Source organism: Bubalus kerabau, chromosome 15 (assembly GCF_029407905.1).
Source record: "Bubalus kerabau isolate K-KA32 ecotype Philippines breed swamp buffalo chromosome 15, PCC_UOA_SB_1v2, whole genome shotgun sequence".
NCBI classification, from domain to species: Eukaryota; Metazoa; Chordata; class Mammalia; order Artiodactyla; family Bovidae; genus Bubalus; species Bubalus kerabau.
Genome location: NC_073638.1, coordinates 31,249,978 through 31,277,493, shown reverse-complemented (window position 1 = coordinate 31,277,493; position 27,516 = coordinate 31,249,978). Strand labels below are relative to the sequence as shown.

Genomic DNA, 27,516 nt, shown 5'->3' with positions numbered 1-27,516 from the left:
CAGAGCCAGACACAACTGAAGCAACTTGCCACACACACAAAGCCAGGGAACAGGGCTCCAGGGTAGGGTTGGGGAAGGTGTCGATGGTGACAGGGCAGTAAGTTACAGTCATATTACTAAATGGCTTACTGTATCCCAAGGATTTTGTACTTTATTTTATTGAAAAAGAGGAACCCTTAGAAGTTCTTGAGTGGTGAACATCAATGGCCAGGTGTGCGTGTTAGGGAAAAAATATGGTTCAACATATAGGATAGACTCAAGAAGTGAGAGACAGGATGCAAGCAAAAAGCTCTCACCAAGCAAGATGTCATTAAAGATCTGACCAGTGGGACTTCCCTAGTGGTCCAGTGGCTAAGACTCCAAGCTCTCAATGCAGGGGCCCATGTTTGATCCCTGGTCAGGAAACTAGATCCCACATGCTGCAACCAAGGATCCCGCGTGTTGCAATGAAGATCAAAAATCCTGTGTGTCATAACCAAAACCCAGCACAGACAAATCAATAAATCAATATGAAAAACAAACAGATCTGACCATGGACTGGCAGAAGAAATGAAAACTCCGCATTTCTGCAGGATCACATATATATTGGGGCTTCCCAGGTGGCATGAGTGGTAAAGAACCCACCTGCCAATACAGGAGATGTAAGAGATGCAGTTCAATCCCTGGGTTGAGGAGATCTGCTGGAGGAAGGCATGGCAACCTGCTCCAGTATTCTTGCCTGGAGAATCCCATGGACAGAGGAGCCTGGTGCGCTACAGTCCGTGGGGTCACAAAGAGTCGAACACGACCGAAGAGACTTAGCACACACGCATGCGTGTGCATGTCATCACGGCACTACGGCAGTGCATTTCCTCAACCGGTTCCTTCTGCCTAGAGCATCCTCCACCCCATCCAGCTGGCTCACTGGAGAGATCCGCTCCAGCTTTCCCCTCACCCCTAAACCCTGTCCCTGCTCTGTACTCCCGGTGCAGCCAGGACATTCCTACATCCAATACTACTAGTACTACTATTATTAATTGTTTGGCCACTTGTCGACCTCTACCACCAGACTGGGAGGTCCTGAGGGTTTGGATTTTGGTTCTCCTTATCTCTGTATTCACAGGAGCTGGGCCAGACTAGGCATTCAGAAAGGGTTCGCCCCAGAAGAGATCATCACTAAAGCACCCTGTGTGTACAACTGCATCTCCTCCGTTCGTATCCAGGTACATAAGTACATCCATTTTGGAATGCGTGTGGACCAGTGCTATGTCCAGCACCTACCTCTCCAACCCATTCTCACTCTGAGCCCCATCACCCTATTTTCAATGTTTGTTATCCCAACTAGCCTCTCTCAACTCCATTAAAATAGAATGAATTTTTTTCAGCTCTCATGCAGCACTCCATATTAGGTGATCTGGGCTGAAACACAATCTGTTTGCTGATATCAAAATGCTGCTGCTCACCCAGGGGATTAACACTCTGACAAAATCATTAGAAACCTGATGGAGTGGTGAGGCCTCCTGAGCTTGCCGAACGCTCATTCCTCAGCCTAATGAATGCCTTCCTCCCAGGCCACAGAGTTACAACCCATCCATTTCCCTGTCTTCCGGGCCGCCTGGAGACACCCGTAAATGCCTTGGGGAAGGTTCTCCCCCAGCTGGCTAGGCCACCTCCTAAGACCTCCAGCTAAGAACTGCCCATGTAAGCTGTGGGTTTTTTTGTGTAGAGAATAAACATTTGATTTCTACTTCTGAGTGGGAGGGGAGAGTCTGAAGCAGATCAATACTTCCTCCGAGAACAACCAAAAATGCTAGATGAAATGCAAAATGCATTTGTGTTAAAGTCTTGTAGGGGCTTCCCAGGTGGCTCAGTGGGTAAAGAATCCGCCTGCAGTGCAGGAGACGTAGGAGACACAGGTTTGATCATGGGTCAGAAGCTCCCCAGGAGGAGGGCATGCAACGCACCTCAGCATTCTACTCTTGCCTGAAGAATCTCATGGACAGAGGAGCCTGGCGGGCAACAGTCCACGGGGTTGCAAAGAGTTGGACATGACTGAAATGACTGAGCACACACATAACGTGCAAGGTCTCATAGACCTGCTGGAGCAAGGGGATTAGCGAGGATATAATTAGCCAGTGGGGAAGGTGAGAAGCAGCAAACTCATATTCTAGAGTTGCTTCTAACCTGGAAGGATTCACCATTTTTGAGTGCAGGACAAGAGACTGAGGATATTTTACATAGGCACAGGGCTGCTGCTAGGAGACAAAAAAAGCCAGCAAAGCTTCCAACAGTATTAGGACTAGAAAGAGAAAATTAGAGGCATGAGGGGCCTCAAATGCATGGCCAGCTTTCCCCTGAGGTCATTTATGGAATTCTGAAAGCTGAACGTAATAGAAGGAGAAAAAAAAACAAACAAAACTAAGCAGAAAGTTCTCTATGAAGCAGAGAGTTTTCCTGAAGTATTAACTTACTGCAAAGACAAGACTACAATCCAGGACCTATCAAAGAAAGGGACCCTGTGAACACATGAGGCTCTCAATTAGTGCTAGCTGTAAAGGAGAGGGACAGATCAGACTAAACCTTATCAAAACACAATCCTGCATGGACTTGGTTCAGTCTTTAGTTGGATTAAGATCACTGGTTGCACTTTGTCTAGCAGAGTAAAACCTCTCTTGAAGATCAGAGCATCCTACAGCCTATACAGTGTCTAGCATTTAATAAAAAAAATTAGGTATACCCAGAGTTGGAACCATACAACCAAAATCCAAGAAGGGGAAAAAACAGACAATAGAAACAGACCCACAGGCAATCCAGATATCCAAGTTCAAAGAAAAGGACTCTAAATGTGACACTTTTGTTGTTCAAAAAAAAGAAAAAAAATTTATATCAATAGAATAGATTAAAAAAAAGAATTTCACCAGAAAACTGGAAACTATAAAAAGAATCACCTGGCAATCTTCCAAGTGAATCATAATAAACATTTTAAAGAATGACAGCTTCCTTAATGGAGGAAAAATACAAAAGCTGGATCCCTGACTCTGCCTAGATCTAACTAAGAGAGCCTGGGGAAAGTCACTGAACTTCTCTGAGCTGTGGTTTCCACATCTGTCAAATAGTAAAATGAGACCTACTCTATCTACTTCAGGGCATCAAGAATATAAAATTAAATAACATACATGAAAGCTCTTAATAAATCATTATACAAATGTAAGGCATCATTATTATAATAGGCTGGCATCAATTCAAAATACAGAGCTTCTGCTCTATCACCAGAGGTATTTTATGTCAATGACAAATGATTAGCGTGCCCTTGACTAATTAATGACCATATTGTTATAAAGGGGTTTGACCAGAGAAAGTTGAGAGGGATAATAATAAAATAGCCATCTCTCGGTTACATTGGGGTTGATTATTCACTTTGTGGATTATCTCTGGACAGCTGAAATCCCAAACTGGCTTCTCCTACTGCTCAATGCATTTTTGGATCACACCCTTCCGTTTCCCAGATGGTGTACGCTCATGGAATGCAGACTCATTCTGATGTGTGCCTGATGAAACATAATCAACAAGGTAAATCTGAAGCAGAAACATCACAATGCCTTCCAAAGCCAACAGCAATAACGTTGGGACAGTTGGTTATTTTGATTCTCCACATCACTGCTCTTCTATTAGCATATGTAATGGAGAGTAATGTCTTGGCTTTCACATGCAAAGGTGATGCAGTCCATTCACGACCAGTGGGACATTTGAGCTTCCCTGGCATAAAAGACAGGCACTCTGCAGGCCTTTGGGGGGAATAAAACTATTAGAAGGACAGGAACCTGGTCCAAACAGAGCTTTTACTCTTGCAAGGAAGATAGCATATGCCTGACCAATTATAACACAAGGTATTAGTGATTTAAGTATTATAAGAGTAACAGAAATACAGAAATTTGTGCAAAAGCTGATTTGGTGTTGAGTTGATCACAGACTTTGGTGCCAAGGTGGCAACAGAATTTGACCTTGAAAGGCAGCAAAACTGGAAATGATCCAAACAGAGGGAAGATTATGAGCAAAGACACAGCTGAAAAAATGCAGCATGGGTACAACGAATTCAGTTCGATGAAGGTGTCTATCAAGAGGATTTTTTTAAAAAAGAATGACATTTATGAAGCATTTCTTATGTGTCATGCATTTTATATACATTTCCCAACTGGTCTCAGAAATATTCCTCTGAAGTATTAATAGATATTATTCATCTCACTCTAGAGGTAAACTGAGACTCAAAAGTAAATTAATTTATTCAAGATCCATCCGCTGCCAAGTGGACAGCAGGGTCAGGCTCAGGGTGGTTGAGTTCCAAAGCCCACATATCTGCTGCTTCTGAGAGCAGCATGACTGACCCTCAGCCCGAATGGTGCTATCACACGTGGGGGACCTCCCACACAGAGCTCATGTGGAAGTTGTTCATATCGAGATGGTAATTACAGCCACAAAGTAGACAAGACAGCCCAGAAAGGGTGAAAGGAGAGTCAAGGGATCGGGGAAGAAGAAAAATCAGAAAAAAAAAGATGAAGAAGTAGTTAGGAGTAGAAAAATAGGAAAGGCTGATGGAAACCAAGATCAAGAGAGAGCTTCAAAAAGCAAGAGGTCACCCAAACTGTAACTGCTGCATAGAGGTAAAGGAGGTTGAGAGGATGAAGACCAAGAAAACGCCCTTTGGCTGGCAGTCTTGAAAAGAATGATTTCAATGGAAAGAGAAGTGCATATGTCCAGGTTATGCAATGCTGAATAGCTGACCTGACCCAGAGACATGGACTGCAGCTGGAACAGAGCTTTCAAAACTTTCCTGATGGCACAAAGGTCATCATCTGGGGGTACATGTTAAAAATATGAATTTCCAGGTGTCATCCTAGTCCCACTAATTGGAATCTCCAGGGAGGAGGGTCTGGGAAGGGCCCCAGAAGGTTCTTAAATCACCAGGACTAGATTAATGTTTCTTAAACTTTAATGAACATGAGAATCCCCTTGGGGGGGCCTAACTTGTAGATACTGATTTTATAGGTGTAGGGTAGAGTTTGAGATTATGCATTTTAACATAATCCCAGGTAATTTCATGTACAGATGTGAGAGTTGGAACGTAAAGAAGGCTGAGCACTGAAGAACTGATGCTTTCAAACTGTAGTACTGGAGAAGACTCTTGAGAGTCCCTTGGACAGGAAGATCAAAGCAGTCAATCCTAAAGGAAATCAACCCTGAATATTCATTGGAAGGACTGATGCTGAAGCCGAAGCTCCAACACTTTGGCCACCTGATGTGAAGAGCTGACTCAGTAGAAAAGACCCTGATGCTGGGAAAGATTGAGGGCAGAAGGAGAAGGGGGCAACGGACAATGAGATGGTTGGATGGCATCATCGACTCAATGGACATGAATCCAAGCAAACTCTGGGAGATAGTGAAGGACAGGTAAGCCTGACGTGTACTAGTCCCTGGGGTCACAAAGAGTTGGGCACAACTGAGCGACTGAACAGCAACAATAGGTAACTTCAACGCTGCAGGCATGAGGATCATATTTTTAATGACAATGGACTGGACAAAAGCTTACTTATCCCAGAGAGGTAGGTGCCAGCACCTGGTTCTTCTTGGCACCCTTCGCGTTTTACCACCTGCGGACCGTGCTCCTGGCTCCTTCCCACGCTCACCAACAGATGGCAGCAGATCTAAATGTCATCTTCCACAGAAGTGCAAGCTCGGAGATTCCATTCCACTCCATCTGCCTTCCTGTACAGCCTAAAAAGCACCCTTCATTCACTGGATCAGATGAGGACAGAGAAGCCTTCCCAGATGACTTGGGTACAGAGTGAGCGAGTTCTCCTTCTACTAGGCGCCTGTACCACATCCTGTCAGCACCCTTCATTGGGCACTTAAATGCTTTGTCCTCTTATGGTTATTAAGTTGTCTTATACCGCCATTCATTTTTCCACCTGTGTTAGTACTGTCTCCACCAGCCCTTGGAGGTCAGGAATCAAATAGAATCCTTTTTCTTCTTAACCTTGACTTACAGTTGTTTGTTTATAATATTGAGTATGAATGAGAGAATGGATCAGTCATTAATTAAATCAGATGTACATTCTATTTGTTTCACTTTTCCTTCTCCCAGAAAAAGGGGGGGGAAAAGGCTTACCAGAAAGTGTTAATGGTCTAGAAAAGTTTTGCACTTATTTGCAAAGTCTGTGTTCATGATTTATCCCTTGAGAATCTTCTAACACATCACCAGGGAAAACTATTCCTAGCCTGGCACATGAACACTCAGGACTAGTGTTTATCAAGAGCAGGGTGTGAGGTCACAATGGCTTCATGTGGTGGCAGCTGGTCTACCAAGAGACATGCTGGCCTTTCAAAACCATTCTCCCACCCATTTTCTATGGCTAGTGTACCATCGTTGGCCAATATGCCCCACAGATATAAAATTCAGTTTTCCAGGGACTTCCCTGGTTGTCCAGTAGCTAAGACTCCGAGTTCCTGATTCAGGCAGCCTGGGTTCAATCCCTGGTCAGGGAACTAGTTCCCACATGCCGCAATTAAAGATCCTGCATGCCGCAACTAAGACCCACCACAGCCAAATATATATATATATATTTTTTTTTTTTTTAATTTAAGTTTTCCATTCTTTCTTAAGAGTTAAAATATTTCAGCTGGTTAAGTCTTGTAGGTACTTCAGTCATGTCATTTATTGTGGATTGACTAGACTATGCCTACTTTGCAAATGGTATCTTTCTTTTTTGAGTAAACATTTTAGGCTGCTCAGTCCTAAAACTCTCCACACTGTTCTCTCCCTAGAAGATGGCCTGGTCTCATGGGTGGGGATAACAGTTACATGATCCCCCTATTACCTGTCTGTCCAAGACCTCTCTTCTGAGAGCCACTATCTTATAACCATTTGACTGCCTGACATGCTGACTTGAATATCTTACAACTCCTGATCTCCCCTACCCTGCCAATCCCAAGGCTGTCCCTATTCCACTCTTCCCCTTCTTAATACCTAACACCTCTGGATACTGAGCTGGTCAAGCTGGAAACCTGGTCATTCCTAACCCTCCAATCAACCTCCACATCTATCTACTACCAAGACTAGTCAATTCAACTTTAGATAGATCCATTTACTTCTCACCATCCCCACAGTCACCACCTAATATAAGCCAACATCATCTCTGGCCTAGGTTATTAAAACCCAAATCATTTTCTGAGCTTTCAAAAGAGTTTTGAGCATTCATCTGTACCCTCAACAATTTACAGAGCACCCTCTCTGTGCTAGTCAATACTTTCAAGAAGAGCACAGCAAGTTCACAGCCTCAAGAGACTTCCTTTGTGGCTCAGACAGTAAAGAATCCATCTGCCAGTACAAGAGACCCAGGTTCGAGCCCTGGGTAGGGAAGATCCCCTGGAGAAGGAAATGGCAACCCAGTCCAGTATTCTTGTCTGGAAAATTCCACAGACAGATAAGACTGGCGGGCTACAGTCCATGGGGTCGCAAAGAATCGGATACAACTAAGCATGCCCAGATGATGATAAGTCATAAGCAAACCTGTTACAATACAGATGTTCATAAGGCAAGATGACCTAGGAGAGTGTGAACAGTAAAAGGAGGGAGAGACGGCGCCAGGGCACACTTCCTGGGGAACGTGACATTTAAGCTGGGTTTTAGAGAATGAGTAGGGATTCATCAGCCAGACACATGGACAAAATTCTTCTGAGTATGGTGACAGGTAAAGTATGACATGTTTAGGGGGCTTTCGGCAGAACAGAGTTAAGAGGGTAGATGGAGATGTGACTGGTGAGATGCGCAGGGACTAGATCACATGGGATGCTGTTATGGGCCAAACTGGGTTCCCCTAAAATCCATATGTTGAAACCTAATCCTCTGTACCTCAGATTGTAACTGTATTTCAAGCTACATCTTTTAAAGAGACCACTGAGTTACAGCGAGGTCATGAGGGCAGGTCTTAATTTAATCTGACTAGTGTCCTGGCAAGAAAAGGAAATATGAACACACAGAGAGACCCCAGAAGGGCGTGTGCAGAGAGGAAACACCATGTGAGAAAGGGATGAGAAGGTGGTTATTTGCAAGTCAAGGAGAATGGCCTTAGGAGAAACCATGCCTGGCCAGCACCTTGACCTTGGATTTCCAGCCTCCAAAACAGAAAATAATTATCTGTTGTTTAAGCCACTCAGTATTTTGGTACAGAAGCCCTAGCAAATGAATATGCACTCGAGTTTGAACCTGGAGGTAACAAGTGACTGGGGAAGGGTTTAAGCAGGGAAAACACTCTTCATCCAGGACGTCCCTGGTGGTCCAGTGGTTAGGAACTCATCTGCCAACGCAGGAGACGGGGGTTTGACCCCTGGTTTGGGAAGATCCCGCATGCTGCAGGGCATCTAAACCCATATGCCACAGCAACTGAGCCCTGGCTCTAGAGCCAGTATTTCACAACAAGAGAAACCACCTCAATGAGAAGAGAATAGCCCCCTGCTCACTGCAACTAGAGAAAACCTGCCTGCAGCAACAAAGCCCCAGCACAGCCAAAAAAAAATTTTTTTTTTAAGAAAAGACTATATTCATCCATCTCTCACTCCCCATAAGCAACGTGGACGCTGTGTCGGGAGCTAGTAGTACAGCTCAAAGAAGGCTTATCTACAGAAATGACACTTTACATAGAGATGAAAGACATGGAGAGGAGGTCAAATTATGGTCTAGACAAAGTATGTGTGAGGCCCTAAGACAGGAAGGCGGGGGCCACATTCAAGAAACTGACCTTAGGCCAGTGTGCGCAGAGCTGGGTGAGACAGGAGAAAAGCTCTAAGAGATGCGGATGAAGGGGTCAAGGCCAGATCATGCAGGGCTTCACATGACTCATAAGCAAGCAGTCTCTTCTCTGGAGAATTCTCCTGGGGGCCCAGGCCGACTCCCTGATGGGGATGGAAGCTGAGGCCATGGCCACCTTCCCTTCCACTGAGCAGCTGGGGGAAGCCCTCCCCGCCGTCCGTCTGGCTGCCCATCGACTGCCAAGGTGACACCACCAAATGTACTTCTTCCCAGCCAGGGCTCAGAGAGACACAGGATTTGCATTTCAATTTGACTTCTTCCCGATGATTCCAGCCAAAGCTTGGAAATCACTCCCCCTGTCATTCTCTCACCAGTTCTGTTTTCCTTTTTTCCTCCCTCCACCCCACTGAGGGCTCTTGTTTTTCCTTGACATCCTGCTCTTCAATGCAGAGAAAAGTCATCCTTAACAGCAGTTTTATTGCCCAGTGATATTAACACAATGAAGGAAATCACTGCTAATTTTTATGAATTATCTCATCATCTGCAACTAATTAACAGCTGCTGAAAGAGCAGCATCCTGCCTCCCCTCGGAGACCCTTTACCTTGAGCATGCTTCCCAACAGCCCTACCCTTGTGGTCAAGGAGGGTCCTCTGCTGGAGATAAGCACTTCCCCTCCAGCAGCCCCCCTCCTCCATGCCCCACCCCCAGCCCCAACTCTGCACTTTCCTGCCTGCCCCAGCGAGAGGAGGCAGCAGTGGGGGGCTGACCAGTTATGCTCAGCCATCGCTGGGCCGCTTGTGATGCGATAATTTAGGCTAGCTGGAAACTTTATTAAAATCCAATCTAAGTGGGCCGCTGCTGCCCTGTTCTCATTACCCACCTCTCCAAAATCAGGCTTGGCCCCTGTGCCTCGCTGAATGTGTCCATAAAACTCAGTGAACAGGCAGCCAACAGCTAAATGGCACTTAATCAGGGGATAATCTAGACCCAGGTGGACAGTAAATACTGAGCGGGGCAGAGGGAAGAGAGGGAGGGAAGGGGAAACAAAGGAGGAGGTGGAGGCACACTCGCATATGCTGCAGCCTCCAGAGAGAGGAGCTGCCCAGAGACACAGAGACAGGGCGGGGAACCATGGCTGGAGAAACGGGAGCCCAGAGCGGCAACGTGACCCTGGAGCATCCCACAGCTCGCAGGGCCTGGGGCTCACTCTCCTCCCAGGCTTCCCGCCTGAGCCCCACTTCTCCGAGCACAGTCCTGCCCCCACCTGCATCTTCCCCATCCCTCTCTACTCTTCCTCCAACCACATCCCTTCCTGAGCCTATCTAAGGAGCCTCTCTTCAAGCGCCCTGGCATCTGGTCAAACCCCAGGCAGCCGCCGGAGATGTCTGCAGAGATGAAGGGAAGGGCACTGAGGGATGGGGTGAAAGGGCTGGAGGCTGGTCCACACCACTGTGGGGCAGAGCCTCCCCGGGTGGGAGTCGGGCATCAGAGTCATGCCGGGCAGGGGGCCCCTGTGATGCCAGCCCGAGCACACAGTCCTCCTTCTAAAGGTCAAATGCTCCAATGGAGTGCCTGCTGAAATTGAAAAGGCCAGAGACTGCACGTTGAGTTATGGGGAGAGGAGGAGTGCAGGGAGGATGCTCCTGGTCCGAGTCTTTTTCTCCTCCTTTGTAAATTCTGAGACACTCAGCTGGCCAACACCTCCACTCCCACCAGAATGTTCCAGGCTCCTTGCTGTTCTGTCTCAGGATGCGTAACTTAGCTCATGTAGTCCCCATTTCCTGCCCCAGGGTCCCCATTTTCAAAGTCACAGGGTATACAGTCCCAAGGGGCACAAACACCTTCTTCACGGCAGCTGGGGGTAAGACTTGAGTCATTCATTCATTCATTCCACCAATGTTTACTGAACACCTGCTATGAGCAAGGATGAGAGGGGCGGTCTTGGCCTCCAGGGAAACCAACGCCTGAACAACTCTCATCACTATGTGACATGAGCCAAAGGATGGGGTGGATCCGGCCGCCCGCAGCGCACTGTGGAACAGGAAAGGGCAGACAGCCCTGTTGTGGGGAAGGAAAGGACAGTCACAGAAATTTTCTTAGAGGAAGAGCGAGATTTTGAAGAAAATTCTGCAGGGGGAGTCGAGGTAAGGAGATAAGGAGATAAAGCAGATGGAGCAAAGGCCCAGGGATGAGAGATGCAGAGGTGCTCCGGGACCCCAGTGTGTCTGGAGGGCAGGATGCCTGATGGCAAGTGTTCACGGGGCAGGGATGGAAATGGGGGCGTGATGATGAAGGCTGGGGTTGTCTGGACGGTCTGCAGCCTGCCTGAGAAGGCTTCAGGTGCCCCGGAAAGGCGCTTGTTGAGCTTCCCCATTAGAGCCCTCCTTAGATGTTGGGGGTGGGGGCATGGAGATGCTATGTCTTCCGATCCTTGGGCACCAGGGCCCAGAAGTGCCCAGGCCCCCACCACCTCCACCTTCAGACGCCCTGGCGGCCCCACCCTGAGGCTTGGGCAAGGAAGCGGAGGAAGCTTTACTCAACATCTTGAACCTCCCACTCCCTGCCCCAACCCAGTGGCCCACTCCAGGTGGTCCCAGGTGGCCCTGGGCACAACATGCCTTGGAGACTGCTGGCAATGCATCCTAAGCACCCCAGGAGAGCACAGGGGAAGTCAAGAACTCCAGTCTCTGTACTCTTTCCAGGCCTCAGGGACACGATTTCCATTCTCTTCCTGGACTGTTTACTCAAAAAGTTAAGCTTAAGCACAAGAGGGAACTTCCCCCATGGCTCAGCAGGTAAAGAATCCGCCTGCAATGCAGGAGACACAGGAGATGTGGATTTGATTCCTGGGTTGGAAAGATCCCCTGGAGGAGGAAATGGCAACCCACTCCAATATTCTTGCCTGAAAAACCCATGGACAGAGGAGCCTGGAAGGATATAGTCCAAAGGGTCGCAAAGGGTCGGACATGACTGAGGGACTGAGCACATACGCAAGTAAAAAGGAGAGGACACTGGTTTTGAAGTAGGGCAGGGCAGTAATAATGAGTGTATGGTCTCCAGAGGCAGACAGGATGTGGGTTTTAATGCTGGTTCCAGCCTCATACCAGCTGTGTGATCCTGGGTAACTTATTTACTCTCTGAGCCTCAGCTTTCTCATCTGTAAAATGGACATGATGGCAGCATTAAGTGATTTTGAACAGCATAGTCCCTGATACATAACCAAATATTTAATAATGTTATTATTATTATTATAAGGCTAGATATTTCTGACTCCAAAAGTCCCAACTCTTACTTTCTTACTTTACACTCTTCTTTCCCTTTTAGAGTGTCCTCTCCAACTCCCATCTCCACTCCCTCTATTTCAAAGGATTGCCCCCCCTTAAAAAAAAAAATACTCCTGGGACTTCCTGGTAGTACAGTGGTGAAGACTCAGTGATTCCACTGCAGGGGGTGTGGGTTTGATCCCTGGTCAGGGAACCAAGATGCTGCATCCTATGCAGTGTGGATAATAATAATAATAATAATAATAATTTAAAAATACTCCTGGCAGAGCCTGTCGCCTGGTCACCAGTCAAGCCACCTTCACTCTCCTTCCCCTGGGGCACTGTGCTGGTCTTACAAGGCAGGGATCCTCTGGGCCCCTCTCCTTGGCACCTTCCTGGGAGAGAAGCACCGGATACATTTAACAGGGCAGGATAAATAGCAATAATAATATATGTTAGCCATTAGCCACATAAGTAATCAAAGATCACTGCCATATGATTCCTGGTTAAACATCATTTGGAATCTAATAAATAGGCGGCTATAAATAAAGGCAACGAGCAGATTCGTCCCCTCCGAGCAGCGCAGTCTCTGCTCTTATTTTTAGCCTAAAGGTGCCTTCAGCGCTACTCGTGTGGTTCAATTTTAAGTTAATTTCTCTCTCTCCAATGTCTGCAAAGGAAACCTGCAAGGGCAGGAGGGGGCAACGAGGGGGGCTCAGGCTTGGCGTCTGCCTTCTGCTTCTCTAAAGAAATTAAGGCACTCCCATCTGCCAATGCAGGGTAGACGGGTTCAATTCCTGGTCTGGGAAGAATTCACATGCCCTGGGGCAACTAAACTCGGGTACCGCAACTCCTGAGCCTATGTGCTACAACTACCGAAGCCCTTGAGCCTACAGCCCATGCTCCACAGCACAAGAAGCCACTGCAGTGAGAGAGTAAGCCCCTGCCTGCCGCAAACAAAGAAAGCCTGCACATGGGAATGAAGACCCAGTGCAGCCAAAAAGAGAGAGAGAGAGAGAGAGAAATTACAGTGTCCTAGGGGTCTTGGGTAGACCTCCTTCATGGTCACCTTCTCCCCACTCCTCCCAGGGGTTCCTCAAAGGGAGTACAGTGGGCGCAGAATGAGAGGCACCTAGTGTGACAGACAGAGCACAGGTCTGGGGCCAAAGAAGTCTGGGTTCAAATCCAGGGTCTTCTATGTTCCGCATGGGGGACCTCAATCCCTCCAAGCCTTGGATTCTATACCTACAGACCAGGCATCATCCAACCTACCTCTGAAGATTGTTGCAAAACCTAAATTATATAATTTATAGTCAGTGATGGGCACATATTAGATGCTCAATGCATATGAATATCATTCCAGCCCCTGGATACAGTCCTTGAAAGTGATGGGCCGCCGTCCTTTCATTAGATGGAAACAGGTGACTTATCAAGAAGGCAAAAAGCCCAAAGTGCCAACGACCATTGCTTAACTCTGGAACTAGCCCGTTAGCACTCAAGGCCTTTCTGCTACCCTGGAGTTCCTTCATGTCTGAGTCTTGCCTTTTCACATTAGAACCTTAACAACAAAATATCCTGTTCCCAGTATTTCCCGCAGAGCCGCAGCCCACTGCAGGGCACTGTCAGCGTTAAATAAGGACCAAGAGAAACAAGCTGGATCAGCCTTAAAGCCCAGGTTTCCTAACTCCCGACTCACGGCAGTATCTTCTAATATCACATGCTTTCCTAAAACACCAGAGGATCTGTCCCTTTCTGGAGGATGACAAGCAGAGTAAGAGACAGTCTGCTGAGACTCTGGGGGGACATAATTCTTTCCTGGCCCCATGGCAGGAAATAAACACATCACTCCAAGCCAAGCCCAGCAGAGCCCACGTGACGCGGCCTCAGATAACACTCTACTTGGAGGTTACTCCTTTGGAACCCTGACACGTTAAATCACCGTGATGAAGTTTCCCATTACACAGTCCCTTTGTGACTCTCTCTCTCCTGTGGCACAGTCTCAGTCAGAGTCATGTGGCTGTCCCGCCGGGTTCCCTCTGCCCATCGAGGAAACACATCCACTTCAGGGCTCTGGGCTGTCTGGTTCTCATGCAGAATGGTTGACCATAACAGGAGTCAGGCAATCGGGTCAAGGGTTGGCCTGGGGCCAGTTTCCAAGTGCAAGTGTGGTCCCCTGCACACAGCTCTGCTCATGAGAAGGCTTTCAAGAGGCTCAGGCTCCTATCTTGGAAACTATCCAAACAGAAGAACAGAATAATGGCCCCCAAAGATGTCCATGTCCTAATCCCCAGAGTCCACCACCACGTTACTTTCCAGGGCAGAACGGACTCTGCAGATGTCATTAAGGTTCCAGACCTTGAGATGGGGAGATTATCCTGGATCATCTCAGCATGCTCAGTATACTCTGATGAGTTCTTAAAATTGGAGAACATTTCCTTGGCTGAGGTCAGGGAGCTGTGATGTGAGAATGAAGTGACCCAGAACTTTGAGAATGGAAGAAGGGGGCCATGAGCCAAGGCATGCAGCACTCGGGAAGCTGGGAACAGCCTCTGCTGACAGCCAGTAATAAAACAAGAACCTTGATTTTGTGACTGCAAGGAATTGAATTCTGCCAACAATCAAAATGAGCAGGAAATGAATTCTCCCCTAGAGCCTCCAAGAAGGATCACAGTCCTGCTGACATCTTAGTTTTAGCTCAGCCTGACTTCTGACCATAAATTAATACACTTGTCTGGATTAAGCCACTGAGTTTGTGGTAATTTGTTATGGCAGCAGGAGAAAGCTATAGTAATAATAACTATGGTAGAACTACTTTTAATAACTACTATTTATTGAACTACTAATTATCAGGCACTGTGCTATCCATTTTGGATACATTATCGTACATAAATCTCAGTATATAGGGTGTGTATAATTACCCCATTATCTAGTAGAAAACAGAGGCTAAATAATTTGCCCAAGGTCACACACTAATTCATTTTCAAGTTTGTATGTCAATAAAGCCCAATTCCATTTAACAGCCCTGCAATGCCACCCAGAATTACGCCTGCCATAATGTTGGGCAAACTATTGCTTTTTTAAAGAAACAAAAGAAAGGGAATTAATATTGTCTAAATATTACTAGATGCTACAAACCATGGATGGTACATATGATATTACATATCTCCTTTCAATTAATATGATAACCTCCTCCTATGGGAAAGCATTATCTCCAGCTTACAGATGGGAAACTGAGCATGAAAAAGGTTGAATGATTTGCCTAAAAGAACATGGCTAGTAACAGAGAGTCACACCCATGGATTTTTACTTCGAGGCTGCCTTGTCCATGATGCTGAGGATATGAAGACGTGAATGTGAACCCCAAGCTCCCCGAGGTGAACATACTTATGACTTCATGGTAAGACAGGCACTGAATCAAGATCCAAAAGGAAGCCCGCCAGGCTGTCATCACAAGCCGACAGCAACAGCCCCCTGCCCACCCCCCAGGAGCGGTCCTGCCCAGAGGCCAGTATTATTCTCTGGTAGATAATTCCTGGGCTTCCCTTGTGGCTCAGCTGGTAAGATAATTCCTGGGCAGACAAGGAAGAAGTTGACTAAATATAGGGAGCGCTCCAATGGGGGTGAATCCACAGATACTTATATTGACTTACATGCTATTTCATCTCCACCAACTCCACTCATTTCCATTTTAAATTCCTTTAGCACTCAAGGTTTTCCCAACTGGCTCTAAAAGGGAAATTGACATTAAAGGTAAAGGTCCCTTTAGGTTCAGAAACCCCAAAAGCTCCAGGAAGAGCAGGGAGTGTCCCCACGATGGCCTTCGGAAAGCTCCCTGCTTCCCTGTCCACTGGCCTGGGGCTTCCTGATGGCTGTCCAGAGGTGTAGGGCCACCCACCGCCACTATGCTCCCCCACAGGCTGGGGTTGGTGCCTTTCTGGCAAGCCCTTAGCAGAGCTTCCTGTGGAGGCTCCCAGGGCTATCTGCCTCCCTCTCCTGTCATCTCGGGGAAAATCCCTGTTCTTTCATCGGTGAGCCGAAAGCTCAAAGTCTCATGTTGTTAGATCCCTGGCACTGGGGGAAATTTATGAGTGTTGCCAGCAAAGTGGCATTCCCTCCCCTGCCTGTGTCACTCCCTGCTTGAAAGACCATGTTCTATAAAGGATGGAAAAGCACATCTTGGAAGAAACCACAGGGGTGACACAACTTGGGGAACCTCCCAGCACTTGCCTCCTTAACACAGATATCTTCAGACACAGGGGCAACCTGCCGCCAGCTTTCAAAGAGCATCGGCTCTGGGGTCAAGAGCAAAGCCAGCCTGAGAGGAGCCGGGGCGGGGGAGGGGGCACGCCTCGCACAGACATAGGTGGAGACCTAGACGGGCTTTTTTTCTTTTAACTGAAACACTGGTCAGTGCTTGGGTCTGACCAGGGGCTCTGAACCTGGAGACCAGACCCCATCAGTCTGCAGCACATGTGGGTGGTGGACAGGGAGTAAATGAGGGGAGTGCCTGTCTCTGATTTGGAGACCACATCCCACCTGGAAAGGAGAAAAGAGAAAACCCATATTCAGAGGGCAGTGACCAGCATGATGAGTAGAATCCAGATATTGAAACGGAAGCAACCGTCAGAGGCACTCATGATGAATCTCTGAAAGAAAGGAGCTGCTGGGGGCTGTGAAATGACAGGGCTTCAGATCTGAGAGACGCCGTCGGCGGGAAGAGCACTAGGCCTGCTCTGTCAGCTCTTGAGAGACAGGCAGAGCTCACAGAGACAGACTGTGGCTCAACAGATAGGAAAACTGATCGTCAGAGCTCTTCAAAAGTGGAATGGGTTACCCTGGGGTTCCCTGGCCACCATCAAGATTTTGTGACTCTGAGGACGAGCAGACAGGCTGGGTCCAGCACTGGAATAATCTGTGGCAGACAAAAGGCAGGTACCCTGGTCAAAACTGGCAGCTTCAGGAAAGAGCTGGGAGCGGGTGGCTAGATCCTAGCTGGGAGGCTGGGTCCCGATTCAGGTCCCCAGACTCTAGGAAGACTGAGGCAAGCAAGGCCTGGCCACAGTCCCCGGGGGAAGCTCAGACACAGTCAAAATATGAGAGTGAGGTTTCAGAATTGATGACAAGACAGAAACTTGAGCCCTGCAGCAGCCGCACAGCTGGGAGAGGATTCTTAGTCAACAGCTCAGTGTTTGGATCTGAGGGACAAAGTAGGACCAGCAGCCAAGACTGGTTTTGATGCTGAGTCATTAACCTGCTGGCTTAGACTTCCTCAGTGGGATGGAGATTGGCCCCAGGACCTACGGTTTGCTGCAGGGGTCAGAGAACCTGGGGACAGGAAGCCAGCAGGGTCACTGCACTGTCCTCGTTTAGAGGAATGCTTGCTTAGAAGTGCTTTGCGAGTGGGACCATCTGCCTTCCAACAGCTTTCAAATTTGAAGCTCCTCAGGGACCTCCCTCGGGTCTGCACTGCTCACTCATTCAGTAGACATTTAGTGAGCACCTTCTGTGTACCCTGGAGGAGGAAACTGCAACCCACTTCAGTATCCTTGCCTGGAAAATTCCACGGACAGAGAAGCCTGGCAGGCTACAGTTCATGGGGTCACAAAGAGTCGGACAAGACTGATGAGGTAGGCAAGCTTCTGTGTACCAGGCACTGCCTTACATGCCAGGGAAACAGCACAGAACAAAACAAAGGGCTTCGGTTGATGGGAAGATGCATAATAAACAGATAGGACCCAGTTTCTCAGATGGTGACAAGTGCTATTAAAAAAAAAAAAAGCAAGGAAGAGAGAGAAAGAGAAATGGTGGGCAGGGCATGACCTATAGGAAATGAGAGCACGAACCACATGCACACATCTAGGTGAAGATTGTCCTAGGCAGAGAGGACACCAAGGAAGCCAGGGGGTGGAGGCTGGTATGGAGTGAGCAAGAGACAGAGGGTAAGGAATGAGGGAAAAAAGTAACAGAACAAGGGGGCAGATCGTGGAGGATACCAAGGGAGGGACCCCAGAAGGACTCTTTCTTTTCCTCTGACTTGAGATGAGAAGGCATTGAAGGAGCTGAGCAGAGGGCTGACATGATCCAGCTTATATTTTAAAAGAATGATCCTTGCTGCCATCCTGAGAAACAAAAGTGACAAGGCAAGAGAGAAGCAGAGAAAGCAGTAGGAAAGCTTTGCAGTGATCCAGGGAGACTACTATCTTGGATCAGGAAAGCCACAGCAGAGGTGGCCAGAAGGGGCTGGGTTCTGGAAAGTGCAGCAGACAGGATCTGCTGAAGGGGAGCATATAGGATATCAGAGAAAGATGGAATTAGGCATGACTCCAAGGGTTGGGACCTAAGTCCAAAGAGATAGGATGCCATCACCATATATGAAATGGAGGAGATGGTATGAGAAACAGTCTTGAAGGGGAACATCAACAGCTCAAGTTTGGACACATTGAGTTTGAGTTTCTCTTAGACCTCCAAGAGGGGATGTGGAGTAGGCATATAAGTCTGGAGTTATGGGGAGATGTCAGAATTGGAGATGACATTGGAGAGTTAGCATCAAAAGCCGCTGGATGAGATCACTAGGCAGTGGGTGGAAAGAGAAGAGGTCTAAGGACAGAACCCTGGGGCACATACATATTCAGAGGTTGGAGATAGGAGAAGGAAACAGCAAAAGAGACTGGGAACTAGTGAGGGAGGGTAAGAACCAAGAAGGAGTGTGACCCAGAAGCCAAGAGAAAGAAGCGTTTCCAGGAAGAGGGAGTGAATGCTGCAGGTGAAATGAGTCCTGGAGACAGGTGATTGGATGAGGCTGTGGAGGCACCGTGGGTGGGAGTGAAAATCTGATGGGAGAGAGTCCTAAGGATTAGGTAAGAGAGGAGAAGAAATGGAGACAGCTTTGCATGAGAATTCTTTTGCCGAGTTTCTCTGCAATGGGAAGAAGAGAAATGGAGTTTCGCTGGAGAAGGATGTGGGGCTAAGGGAGGTTTTTAAGATGGGCATTCACTCAGATCCCCTAGCCAGTAGTGGGGACCATTACCTCAGGGGAAAATGCCCACGACACTGGAAAGGTAAAGAAGATAGAGTCCAACCTCTCAGGACGCTCTTAAGTTTGTGGGACAGATGGAATTCAAATAAGGTTTTTAAAATGTTTGCAAAAACAGGCAGGATAGACCAATGACATCAATGCAAGGCATGCGTGATTCGGTCAGCATGCATACCTCTTGCGCTCTGAGAATTCTAGAAGAGCTTTCCAAACTGGGTGCAGATTCTTGGCTCTTAGAAATACCTGAATTTAAAGCAGGATTTAGGAAAGGGGAAGATACAGCACTTGATGAAGGAGTGGAGAAGGATGCTCCAGGCAGGGGAAGGCCAAGAGATGGACACAGGGTGGCCCAACAGGGCCATTCCCAGTAACAGGCATCTCTTTCCCAGCACTTAATACATGCCTGACGCTTTTGTAAGTGCTCTGTAGGCAGTGGTAGTAGTAGTTTAGTCACTAAGTCATGTCCAACTCTTGCGATCCCATGGACTGTAGCCCGCCAGGTTCCTCTGTCCATAGGATTTCCCAGGCAACAATACTGGAGTGGGTTGCCAATTCCTTCTCCAGGGGATCTTCCTGCATCTCCTGCATTGCAGGTGGGTTCTTTACCAACTGAGCCACCAGGGAACTCACTGAATTCTCATAAACATGAGGAAGCAACTACTGTCATCCATGCCATACTGAAGAAATTGAGCACCAAGAAATTGAGTTGTCTCCCAAGGTCACACAACTAGTAAAGGGTGGTGCTCACATCCAAACCCAGGTTAGTGCCCAGGCTCCAGCATCCAGCTCTACTCTATGCTGGAGGCTTCCCAGGCCAACCCCAGTGCCACGCGGAACACAGCAGGCTCCATGGTGTCCAGTGAGCTTGGAATGGCCATGGAAGGCACCCGGTGAGTCAGGAGAGAGCGGGCTGAGGGGGGAGGGAAATATATAAGGGAGCCCCTCAAGGGCTGCACCAGGTGCTCACCCACCCCCAGATAGGTTGGCTTTCCTCCTGAATCTAGCATGGTGGCGACGCCTCCCGGCCGGGGGTTAGATAAGGTCCCCGTTCATCAAGGGCGGGACTCGATGAGCAGGCGCCTCCCTCTGGACCACGCCCCTCATCGATGTGGGCTAAAGGGGTTCCGGAGCCTCCATGAACTTATCGGCCCCTAACCCAGCTCGACGGGAAGAAACACACACCAAAAAGATACAGAAGGGCTGCTGGGTGACCCGGCATGCCTGCAGCCCTCGTCCAGCCGATATGGAATGCGTGCCCCCGCATCCAGACTAATGAGAGCTAAGTGTGACCGCTGTCTCGCCTGCAGCTGAGCCGCGAGGCTGTGAGTGGGATTCGTGCCTCCGGCCCACTCGGGCTCGCACACACCCAGGCACTTGGTTGAGAGCTGGCAGCGGCCACCGCCATCACCCGCGCATCTCTGACTCCTCAGCAGTGGCCACGGGGAGAAAAGAAACGCCCAGGCAGGGCTACACCAACCAAGCAAGCAGAGCTAGTAGGGCTTCCCTTCTTATCCTGCTTAAGCAACTGTGGCCGAATGGGGTGATGGCTTAAATCGGGCAGATGGCCGCCTCCATTCTAAGCTCTGGTGAGTGGCTGTTAATGAGAACACAATGATAATGGGCTGCCTCCCTCATAGTATGAGAACAGACCAAAGGCTGCAGTATTCTAGCACAGTATCCCAGCTTGGAAAGGGTCCTAAAGGTAAGAGGTCCAGTCCCCGCCCACCATGATGCTGAAATCTCTGTCCAGTCCAGCTGTGGCCATCTCCAGCTGTGAGGACCTCAGCATCAGAACCCATCCCATCTGTCCGATAAGCATTTTTCTACACCAAACCCAAATCTCTCTCCATGATTTCCACCTCCCCCTGAAACAACACATTCCCCCCACACCCTCCCGCCAAAATAGAGCTAATGACTCAGTCCCCATCCCAAGACTCTTGTAAACCACTTTGCAGGGCTGGAGACAGGTTTTTGAAATTCTGACAAAATATCACCATGCCAGTTCTCTCAAATCATGTGTCTCTGCCAGGTAGGGCTTCCTCTGGCAGAGCAGAAGATAGTGTGGGTCATCACATGAGTGGAGGGGCCATATGAGACCCTGGGGGAACCGGGCCCTTCAAGCACCAGCGAACATAGGAAGTCATGCACCAAAATTATTTGGAAATCAGCTCTATGATGTATGGCTTTGAGTTAGGAAAAAATAACCTCCTCCCTTGTCTCTAATACCACTGCCACTGGGGCCTTTCCGAGTTTCCTTCCGGAGAGTCACCATGATATGTTTAAGAAAACACGATGTTTCCTGCCATCACTGGCCTGTTTGCTTTAGTCAGTCTGATTTCTTAAGGTCCTAGGCGTTGGCACACTGGCCCTTGTGGCTTTCAGTCTTACCCATAGAGAATGTACAGTCAGAGGGGAGGATGGGACAAATTCGGAGAGTACAACTGACATATATACACTACCCTGTGTACAATAGACAGCAAGTGGGAAGTTTCTGCAGAGCACAGGGAGCTCAGCTCGGTGCTCTGTGATGACCTAAAGAGGTGGGATGGAGCGGGGTGGGAGGGAGGCTCAAGAGGGAGGAGATGTATGTACACATGCAGCTGATTCACTTTGTTGTACAGAAGAAACTAATAGAACACTGTAAAATAATTATACTCCAATTAAAAAAAAACTACTGTGGGACTTTCCTGCAGGTTCAGTGGTTAGGACTCCGAGCTTCCACTGCAGGGGGCATAGGTTCAGCCCTTGGTCAGGGAACTAAGATCCTGCATGCCACTCGACCGAAAAAAAAGAAAAGAGAGAGAATGTACCAACAGGTTATTCAGGACTCTGCCACCTAGGCTGCCCTCCAGCTTGACTCAGGAGGCCCCCTTTGTCCCTGCCCAGATGTCCTCCCCTCTCTTTCCTTTGGAGGCTACCACTCCGCTGCATGAGAGCTGGGCAAGTCACAAACTCCGTGAGCCTCAGACTCCTCTTCTACGAGATGTGTCTACTTCTATCTACCTGGCAGGTTGTTGGGGAAACTGAATTAACACATGTCGGCCACCTGATGTGAAATGCCGACTCATTGGAAAAGACCCTGATGATGGGGAAGATTGAAGATAAAAGGAGAAGAAGGTGACAGAGGATAAGATGGTTGAATAGCATCACTGAGTCAAGGACATGGACTTGGGAAACCACAGGAGACGGTCAGGGACAGGGCGCCTGGTGTGCTGCAGTCCACGGCTCACAAAGAGTCGGACACAACTTAGGGACTGAACCAAAACAACAAACAGCGTGTCATACAGCGTAAACCGTGGCATCGATGTCACCAGGCAGTTGGGAGTCAGGAGTCCTGGCACTGCCACAGTGGCCTTTGCCAACTTGCTCTGCCTTATGGGGACCCCAGTTTGTCTTATCTGTAAAATGGAGCGTCTAGGCCTAATGCATCCCTTGCTTCCTCAGTGCAAGAGAGTATGGCCAGAGGCTGCACTCACAGATGGGCTCTGGAAAGCTTCAGAGAGAGGATACATGTCCTGACAGTATCCAATGCAGTGCTCCTGGCGGAAGACCAAGCCACAAGCAAAGACAGAGGACGCCGCACGGCTCCCTGGCCTGGAATATCTTTATAACCAAGCCTCCTTCATCCCTCTGAAGAGGCAGGGGTGGCAGGGGTGGAAGGAAGGAGAGGAGAGACAGCCCCGAGTGAGCACGCATGCGGGCAGACGCTGTAAAGGACTGCTTTCAGCAAAATAGTTGCTTTCCTAAATACATATTTTGGACACTTAGGGTTAAATAAAATTGGTTGACATTTCTGAGCACTGACCAACATCTGGGAGAAGAGAGATTAGAAAACTGACAGGTCAGTTCAAGATTCAAAACTCATCATTAGATAATTCATCCAGCAGTTCCTAAGCACATTTCATGGGCCAGACACTGTGCTAGACTCAGGAACACAGACATAATAACAAAGACCCTGATCCCCTGAGGTGGTCATTAGGGGAGGGATTTGTGTCCCAGAAAGCTTTCTCCATGGATTCTCTCTCTAGATGACAGATGAAGGAGAAAGGCATCAATTTATATTTGTTCCTAATGTGAAAGACCAACTGATTGCTATTATATGGGTGACTCAATTGGGAAAAGAGATCAAGACTTGCACGCTGATCAAAATTTCATAAATCAAATCACGTGATCACATCACACATTATGCAGGGAAGCCCCACTACTCAACAAGCCCGATGGTATGTCCTCTGCAAGGCACAGCATTCTACTGGTATATCTGGATCTTGGTGTGTCCGATATATTTAACACACAGCAGAACAGGGTAAGAAAACCGGTGCGTTTTATTCCCCCGCTTACCTCCCCCAATTCTCTTATTATCTTCATCTTCATAACATCTGAATGTTCTGTGTTAAACATTCTCTCTGCAGGACTTGGAGCTCATTGAGGGAAACCAACTCAGTGAAAAATGGGAGTTGTAAAGTGCTTGGGGTCCTAGTAAGACAGAGTGTCGAATAAATCCAAGCTCTTGCTGCTCGACCTCGCAGGGAAACCTTAAACAAGAGATTCAACTGGTACAATAACCTGCTGATGTCTGGCGCCACCCACACTGAGCAGAACTCCGTACCACCCTGATAGAGCCTCTCAGATCCCCAGGCCTCAGTTTCCTCATCTGCTGATGGACTTTGTCTGGGCCCTTAGGAAATTATTTGGGAGTTAAAAACAAAAGAAGAGTGAGAGCCTATAAAAGCAATAATGATTCCATCTTTCAATCCCTTTACCAGATAGAACACAATACATTTCATGTGACTGCTGTGATAATGGAATATCCCAAATGTCTCCAGGGCTGTAGAGCTGCAGCAGAGCAAAGCAGGAAGAGAAGCTTTGGAGACAGACAGGTTTGCATTTCAGTCTCTGTGTGACCTGAGACAAGTTATTTAAGCTCCCTGAGCCTCTGTTTCTTCATCTATAACTTCGGATCATTAATTCTGACATGAAGATTGCCTGAAATATGTGAAACACCCAGCACAGTACCTGGAAGAAAGTGAGGTCTTTCCAAATGGGAATTATTATGGGGATTATTATTATTTAGCACCATATCCTCAGTCCTTGGCACACAGCAATCAATAAATACTTGCTGAGTGGACTCATGAATGAATAGGTGAACCCCTGTTTTTACCGTTACAGCTAACACTTGCCTTAGAACTCAATCAGGATCTCCAGTCCATTCCTCTTCTCTCTTTTAAGTAAGACAGATAGATGGACATTTTCTCTTTCTCCTCTTTCTCCTTTTTCTTCTACTTCCTTCAATAAGTCTACCTCTTTAAGCACAGGGAAAAGCTGACTCATTAGAAAAGACCGTGATGCTGGGAAAGATTGAGGGCAAGAGAAGAAGGGGACGACAGAGGATGAGATGGTTGGATGGCATCACTGATTCAATGGACATGAGTTTGAGCAAGCTCAGGGAGATAATGAAAGACAGGGAAGCCTGGCGTGCTGCAGTTCATGGGGTCATGAAGAGCTGGACACGACTTAGTGACTGAACAACAACAACAAAGGCTGGAAGAAATTTTAAAACAATGATGGAGCATGTTTTGAGGAACGTGTTTTGAGGAACGGAGCATGTTATGAGGAACCACATCTTGCAAGGATCACAAACCCATCCGCCCACCCCTTCACTGAGCTTGTGTGACACACTTGCATACATCAAGTGTGAGGGCCTGTGTCATGTGGTCCATCTCCCTTGGAAGCCAAACTCTGGTGGGAAAATGCCATAATAATCAGAGTATAACCCAGTGAATGATGGAACAGGGGAATGGGAGAATGGTTGGGCAAAGATGATCTGACCCTAGGAAGGACAGGAAAATATTGGGAAAGGAGTCTGAGAGGAAGGGCTGTTTGCACCAGTGATATTGGTGGTGCAAAAGGGGGAGAAGGAGGAGGGGACGGGGGAGGAGGAGCTGGAGAAGTCGCTTTTTTTTTCCAGGCAGAGAAAATGGAATGCAAGGAAGAGATCTTCAGGCCCAGAAGAGGAATGAGAAAAGCCCAGAGTAAATCTCCCTAGTATATGGCATATTCACTTAACAGTGAGTAGTCGTGTGGCTAACATAAGTGACCAGGGAAGGAGTAACAGACGGCTAGCGGGAAAGCCTCACATTCATTCAGCTGACAAATACTGAGTTCCTAATGAGTCTGGGGGCAAGATTTGCTAATATCAGAAGTGGGATGGGAAGAAACTAAGAGACAAGGACCTTCACCTGCTGTTGAAGGTGACTCTGCTTCCCCAGTGGCTTAGGGAGCCCACTGATGGGCAATGGAGGGGGCACTGCAAGAGGAGTCAGGAGACCAGGCCCTAGGACTGACTGCCACCAGCCCCGCCCCCACGAGCCCTGTGACCTTGGCCAAACTGCCACCCCTGTGGGTCTCCCTCCCCATCTGCGAAATGAGCAGGTTGGAAAATGGGATCTGCAGAATCCTTTGATGATCCCTTTAAGTAATGGAGGGCTCTAGAGATGGGGAGGGGAGGTCTTCTCAAGGCATTTATTAACTTGTGGCTCCCACAGTCATCACTCAGAGGACCCAGAGGGACAGAAGCAAAATCAAAAGACATTTCCAGAAGATAGATGACTGAAGCGGGCTGACAGATGTGTGAGAGTTTGGGGAATTTATGCGGGCAGCTTCACCATCATAAATAAAATCCCTTTCTCTTACCCAAAACCTCATTGGGTCGGGGCGGGGGGGTAAACACTGGACCCCGTAATAGACAATTTGGCTGTATCTCCCGCCCCGTGCCTCACTTGAATGAAAAATAGCAGTCCCAAGGCAGGGTAATGGGCTTGGCGCCTCTTTACAAGCATCCATACTGTCACCAGCCGTCAAGCAGGGCTGGAGATGGAGCAGGCGGGACCATTTATCTCCGAGATCCCTGGTCTCTTCATTCAGTCTCACTCTCACAGCCATCTACATTGAGGCTGGGGGTTTGGGAGGAACTCCAGAAGAATCAAATGTGGGGAGAGTGACCCCTGGGAAAGGGGAAGGAGCAGCAGCCCCTCCCTTTTCCAAGAGGCTCTGGAGGCCTTGGGGGACCTGGCGCCATCAACGCTGGTCCAGCCCATCGGTGCAGAAGGCTGCCTGCTGCTCAGCTACTTGCGTTTTCCTGACCTACTTCTCTCCTCATCCCTGCCCTACTCCAGATCCCCTCCGGAGTCCGAGTAATTAGCACCTTTTCATCCATAAAGCTCCTGGCTCCCAGGATAACCAAGGAGACAGCAAAACAAGCCCGGGCATTGCTGTTTTGGTTTTTCTTTACTTTTCTCTCTCTTTGTTGACTTTACTCAGCTTCCTGGACTCTGCAGGAGATCAGGCTCGGTCTGACCTTGTCCACCAGCAGGGCCCCTGGATGGAAATCAGCTGGACGTGGCCTGGCATGAACCACAACCAGCACCAGCAGAGCGGACGGAACTGGACAAGCATCGTTCCAAGTGTGGGGATGGGAGCACAAGGGTCCCTTGGAAGCCCTCCCCTGTCGCACAGCAAGCCAGACAGGGATCTGTCAGCTTCACTTTCTGCTTTGCCTCCGAGGGAACAAGTGTCAAGAGAGCCAAGGCCGCAAGGCGCTACTGATTCCGGCTCAGTCTCTTTCCGCTTCCCATTAGCGACAAATGGAAATTGATGGGTTACCGCTTCATCCACTCATTTAGAGGAGAAGGAAACCTCACAGCAAATGCTGAATAACTGGAGGCATCTTATAAATTAAGCATCTTAAGGATATGAACCGTTTTGCATTGCTGCTAAGCAGAATTAAATTAGGTTTTGAAGTTTCAGTAGAAGTGAATGGGGAAGAGGGAGGAAAGGGTTTGTTTTTAATTCCTTTTTTCAAGTGTGCAGGGTGGTGAGCCAAGGGCAGGATGAGGGAAGGACTGAGTCACTGGTCCTCACTTCTGATTCTAATTAGCTGTCTCTGGCATATCCACGGAGAAATATGTCTGTGCGCCCACGACACAGCACGGAGCAACTTGGGGGCCTCCAACTTAGGCTCTGACCTGTGATGCCTGGCCTGGCCAGGGCCTCCTGACCACCCATCACCACCATCATGCCAACCTCTGGGGCCTTAGAACCAGTCCTAACTGCACTAGAGGAGTTCAGGAGCTTTAGGCCAAGTCCCTGGGATTCTATATCATAGTCTCCATTCTAAAACAGCCTCTAACCCTTTCAGGTTCAAGTTTAGGATCTCAGATCCCGCCTTGTGCATAGTATCCACTTTCGCCATCCCCACCCCAGTCTAGACAGAGAGGCCTCAGGTGGGCACCTGCCCAGATAACCTACCTGGTGTTTAGGTGCTTCTAAGGCTGTTGCCTGGCCTTGCCTAGGGGTCCTGCTGTTGGACTGGTCTTCTTGTGACCAACACACCTGCCTGGATTCCTCACTGCTGTGCCCCTGCTACCTGTCCACACCAACT

General features: G+C 48.3%; 1 protein-coding gene across 1 annotated transcript in view; it reads right to left on the bottom strand.

Moving 5' to 3' along the window:
* The window catches only part of GRIK4 (glutamate ionotropic receptor kainate type subunit 4), a 341,407-nt gene that overhangs the window by 312,987 nt on the left and 904 nt on the right, over window positions 1-27,516 (bottom strand). The window lies entirely within an intron of this gene.